General features: G+C 37.4%; 1 pseudogene; it reads right to left on the bottom strand.

The window, feature by feature from the left end:
* Window positions 1–1862: 1862 nt before the first annotated feature.
* LOC126606450 (uncharacterized) lies at window positions 1863–4716 on the bottom strand (annotated as a pseudogene).
* Between the last annotated feature and the right edge of the window lie 1577 nt (window positions 4717–6293).

The raw sequence follows: 6293 nt of genomic DNA, 5'->3' as shown, positions 1-6293 counted from the left end.
CACTGCCCGAACGCTCGGCTCATGGCTGGTCGAGTGGTTGCTTACCGGGACGTTGCTGGAAAGGTTCTTATGCCCTTGTCTGACTTCGAGATACCTCGTCCAGGGCACGTTGGATCCCGGTGCGTTGCAAAAGTTGATTCACCAAGGTTGTCTGTTGTGCAAGGCGCTTGTCAACTCTACAACTTGTCGAGACAAGTGTTGTTCGCCATTTGGATTGGAAGAGTTTGGAAGGAATGCACCTCTTTGGGCAGTGGAAGGGTGGTAGACTCCAAGCACGAGATTTAAGTTGGGAAATGTCAAATTTGCGAAAAAAATGTGGTAAGAATGCCCCCGGCTCGATGGTAGGTTTGGATGGTTGAGATAGTCTTGGGCCGACTTGGGCTGCTTGGAAAGCCATGGGAGCAGGCTGGGCCACGAGAACAAGCTGGGCCGTGAGAGTGGGTTGCTCGACGGGAACAGGCTGGGCACGGGAGTGGGCTGCTCGTTAAGAGCAAGCTAGGTCACGAGAGCAGGCTGCTCGGCAGAAGCAGGCTAGGTAGCGAGAGCAGGTTACTCGGCGGGAGCAGGCTGGGCCATGGGAGTGGGCTGCTCGACGGAAGCAGGCTGCTCAGTATGTGATGCATGCGAATGCGAGTCTTAGGCTCAGGCCCGTGCAAATTTGGATGGCACAGCTTAGGCCATGGTGGAACCTCGTAGTGATGGTACCATTCCGCTTATAACCACATTTAGTCTTGTGGATCGTCGCAGTCCCATTTCTTGAGTATTAGAATTTTAACTTGTGGAATTTTCTAAATTTCTAGCCATTATATTTTTCTTATACATTTTATCAAATAACCTTTGCAAATAAAAAATTCTAATAATAAGAACGTATGAAAAATATTCTAATGGACTAGAAAATAGAAAAAAACCTTTTTATGCGAGAGTCTTCTACGAGTATGGATCTCAACTCTCAATGAAAGCACCAATTTGTGGATGCAAATTTCTTCCTCTTTGATATTGGACGATTTTGCATCTACAAAACAATTAACACCTTAGGTTAAGGCCAAGAGCCTCACGCGCCCACGATGAATGGGGGGCTTTGGCCGAAGAACCTCCGATGCCAAAGTTAGAATTTAGAGAGAAAGAGTGTTTAGAGAATTTTGCCAAAGTGTTGGAATGAGTTTTTGGTGAAAATAGGAGCCTATTTATAGGGCTAGGCTTGACCATTATTTCCAAGGAATGGCCTGCCCTTGAAGGAGTTTTTGTGGTTGAGATTTTGGTTTAATTAGCCAATAAATTGGCTAATTGAACCTTAAAGAATAAATTAATAATTTGGTTATGAAAAGGTTATAAAGAATAACTAGATAATCAGCTAAAAAGGGGAGAAAAGGGTAAGGAAAGGTAGGAAATAGGATGGATCCCCTTTTAGATGGGGATGGCCAGCCATTGATGTGATTTTGGGTGGTTTATTTGATATAATGGGTGACTTAATTGATATTTAATGGATTAATTGGGTAATTAATCCATTAATTAATCATTTAACATAATAATTTGGAGGTTACCTTGCAAAAGGGAATTTGATGAGATAGACTTTGAATTGTTTACCTCTTTTGGAGCATCTTTGACTTTGTTGAAAAAAGATTGTCGACTGCTTGCGCGTAGAGATTCCGGTGTACCTCAAGGGTATTTTGGTCCTTTTTGTCCAACAATCCACGTGTCGCCTTGTGATTATTTTTTGCTCCACAGAAATTATTACAATAATTTAGGAAAGAAGCATAATTAGAAACTCAACACCCTATCCACAGGATATTGAACCCCATGCAAAGTGATGGATAACTTTAAGTCACTGTTGAGCAGTGTCATCAAAATAAAAACATTGGATGTAAACTTTTTTTTTCTCCTCAATCATATTTGTTAAGAATGATGAAATCTTCAAGTGCGTGACATCAAAATAATAGGCAAATAATGTATCTTTTTTTCCTCAATCACATTTATTAAGAATGATGAATAGCTTCAAGTCATTGTCGACCAATGCCATCAAAATAATAGCATAAATACATCCCCCGGATCGAGTTTTAATTTTCCGGCAAGTTGACTATAGTGCTTTAGCAATTGCAACGACGGTGACGTCTGCCTCCACTATGCAAGTATTGTTCATCAAAAAGCCTTCGTCTGCCTCATTCAAAGTGACTAGTGTGATGAATGACGCCCGACCCCAACTCCTTTGGGAAGCGCTGAACCAAAAATTACCTACAAGTAAAAACAATTCTTAGTAATTGCCGCACCCTATTTCGGGGTTCCATTAATTGAGAAGTGTGCGTTGTATATCTTTCTTTAGGTAAGATTTATGTTCCTTTCTTTTTCATGTTTTTTTTTTTTTTTAAAACAAAGTTTATGTCTATGTAACTTCTTATTTCTTTAAAATTTTCCTTGTACCGTCGAGGTTTAAAAAAAAACTCTTCAACGAAAGGAGACTATACATGTGTGTGTGGTTACATTACATATAACATAAAACGCAGAAATAGGGACACTCTTTACCTGATATACAACAATGAAGCCTGTGATGCATTTGGTGTACAATGCGCAAGGTAATCTTTGTAAGGATTTGGGAGCGAGGATGTAACGTTTTTGTATCAGCCAATGTTAAGTAAAGTGAAAAATGGGATATATCATTATCTTCCTGCAATAACCAACAAATTAGTTTAAAGTAAAACTCCAAATAACGTACAGGTTTTAATGAAGATGCATTGAAGCTAAAAGCGTCGATCTCCTTTCGTTCCTGGTGAGGGAGAGAAGAAAGTTGACAGTTATAAAAAAGAATGCTTGCTTAGTTTACCATCTCTGGTTCCCTGCGGTGAATGGTTTGGAGTAATAGCATTCATCTTTTAACTTTGAAAATTTCTTAATCTTCCAAACATGCGTGTACTTTGCAGCATTCTTGATCATTGATATGCACGTTCCTTTGCCTGCTCTTCTTTCTTTACGGACAAAGACCTCGGCTCCAAACACACAGGTGTCATCATTAATGACATATCCATTGGAGGCATCAGTAAGTTCTTTAAGGGAGATAAGTTTATTAAAACCCACATCAGGCGCCACCCCATGAAGGCACTTTTGCATTATCTTATCATCTAAGTACCGCAACACCAAAAAAAATTCAGTAAAATTAAGCAATGTGTTTTACATATAATAATATATTAACTGTTCTATATGATCTGCTGGATGCATGAGAATTAAATGTAAATAGATGGGTATTTAATGTACGGAAATGTGTTCCACACACTCCCTTGATTCTTCTTTTGATTAGATTTATTCAATACAAAGACAAAAAGTAAACTTGGGTGTTCAAAGGGATAAAAGGAGTGTGCGGATATCACTTAGAGAAAACACACACATACGTACACACATCATATATACCTTGAAAAACCACGTAGGTTCCCTTTTCCTGATCAAGCAAATACACTCTGAAATCAATATATACTTCCCAGTCAGGCTGACGTGAATCTGTTCGAGCCATTTCCAAGTTGATAGAGATGTGGTGTTCCACATTTTTCTTCTTGTTTCCATATGGGAAGACCACCAGTTTCCTTTGATGAGCATAACATAAATACACAAGTTACCGAATAATATATACATAAGTAACAGAATAATATACTAGACATGAATGTTTTCTAACTTGGTTTGTTTAATCAGCAGATATGTACAAGAATATGTACTACCATTTGTATCCTCCAGCTTCAAACTCGTCCGATTCACATCTATGATCCTCTGGAAGTTCTTTTAGCATTGAAAACGACTCTAATTTTAAAGTGTAGTGAGTTGCGGGTGAAGCTGAAATCAATACCTAATCCAGAGCTTCGGTTTGAGTCCATCTTTGAGTATCACAATCTTTCTTTACTAGGGGAAACTTGACAACAGAAGCTACCTCCCTTGTAGCTCTGGTACCATGTAGAGAAAGACAATATTCCAAACTCCAGAGTATTGCTTCTCAGTTAGTGCAAACTCCACACTAGCCCAACACTTACAACCAACAGTAAAGAGAAAGAATGGAACTCAACAAAGATGAATCAACTTTCACTAACAAGGAAATAAGCTTACAAGTTACAACACTCTCACCAAGAGCATGAACAATACAATCAAAAGGAAAGATGAAAAACTAAAATCAAAAGGATAAGCAGCAGCTAGTTATCAATGCAATTGAAAACTATTGTCTGGAAGGAACACCAAAACATAAGAGAGTGCCACTGCACCATGAAAACATGCGGGTTCCCAAGACAGCCACAATTAAGGAATTAATATAAGTTGTTGGGTATGTGGTAAGGCATTCTAGAAAAACCACTTTAATTTTTTATGACCAAAACATATATACACAAGTTACAGAATAATATATACACAAGTAACAGAATAATATACAAGACATGAATGTTTTGTAACTTGGTTTGTTTAATCAGAAGATATGTACAAGAATATGTACTACCATTTGTATCCTCCTGCAAGTTCTTTTAGCATTGAAAACGACTCTAATTTTAAAGTGTAATGAGTTGCGGGTGAAACTGAATATGATCTCGAAATCCCTGTAACCGAATAGGGACAACACAACCAAGTATCAAAATATGCAGGCATTAGGCATCCGAGTCACTAAAATTCTGGAAAAGCAAAACAATGCTTGAAACGCACGCAAAGAATAAGAGACGCAGAAAGTATCTTACCACCTTGATCCAAGTTAAGGCTACCCATGGTGACAAAATTGACCAGCGAACGTTGCAGGAACTGTGATCAGGTTACAAACTGTTTGATATTAAGCTAGAAAAATAGAATGATCTGTAAACTCAACTCAATGAATAGAGCGAGTGCTGCACGTTAATATTTATAAAGAATATAAACACAAGTTTAATCCATGTGGGATATGAATTAAGATATCTACAAGTCACCCAAGAATTATAATTCAACATGATACAAAAACTCCAATGAAGACTAGGACTCCTTATTCCTGCAGAACTAGACAACAGCAGTAGCAATGGCACGTTAGGACTCAACAACAGCAGGAAGCATAGGTAATGCAGACGTCTTTGCTTTAACACAAACGACAGATCGTTTGTTTCGTGTTTATATATTTTTAGTTCTTAAGTCCTCCTCTAAGTGGCAAGAGGTGGATTGTCATGGTGGATAAATATTAACAGTCAATTATAAATTTATATATGTTAATAAATAATAAATGGGAATAAATAAATTAACAGAGTATAAACAAAATAAAAATATTAAGCAGACAACTTGAAGATTAAGGTTTACGTACCGCAATATCCTTTAAACATAAATTTTGTCCCTACTCAGTGCTTGTAGTTCTATGGACGTCTGCTTTATTAGGATTCAACGATCTAAGTCAGAATTCCAACACCGGTAAACTTAACTTCTGGCAAATTTCTTTGTGGTTCTCTGAGTAAGGAGGTTTAGGATTGTAGAAGAAGAATTAGATATTTTCTGTGTTCTAAATGTCATGCAGATTGATGTATATATAGTAGGTTTATATATGTTTGCAACAGGTATGAGAATGGGGTGCGTCTCTTGGAAGATATTTGTCTCAGAGGGGTGCTTTGCTCTGCATTCTTTCATCACTTCAAACTTCATCTGAAAAGATGCGAACATGTATAAGAATGGGGTGCGTCTGTTGGAAGACATCTTTCTCAGAGCGGTGCTTTGCTCTGCATTCTTTCATCACTTCAGACTTCATATGAAAAGATGAGTATGTTGATAAAAAAATAATTAATTAATTAAATTTGAAATTAATTATATATATTAATTAGTACACCCCAAAGCCCAACCCAAAGGTTGAGCCCAATTTCATTCTCCATGGTTCATCACTCCAATCACCATCTATAAGGAACAAAACCTTATAAAGTGAGGAAACCCTTTGGTAATGGCCAATGTGAGACAATGAAATTTCTACCCAAAAAACAAAAGTCCCACATCGGTGAGGGAAAGGAAGAGTTTAAATATAATTACTCTGCTCTAACACACACCGTATCTCCACTCTAACTAACACTGTATCGGTGTTGTTGGAGTGAGTCATCGGCCCGTCGACCTAAAAAATTCAACCATGAGAATTCACTTTCTATTACAAATGTGATTTTTTTTTATTAATTTTTTTTAATAATCCTTTAGCCTATAGGGTATATATATATATATATATATATATATATATATATATATATATATATATATATTAAGAGTAATGTGTTTTAGCTAGGATTTGTTATTTGCTTAACTACTCAAACTCTCAGTTGTGGCCCTGAAGGTCGCTATACCTTCTTGTTGTT

This window comes from Malus sylvestris, chromosome 16 (assembly GCF_916048215.2).
Source record: "Malus sylvestris chromosome 16, drMalSylv7.2, whole genome shotgun sequence".
Lineage (NCBI taxonomy): Eukaryota > Viridiplantae > Streptophyta > Magnoliopsida > Rosales > Rosaceae > Malus > Malus sylvestris.
This window is presented reverse-complemented; position numbering and strand designations above follow the sequence as displayed.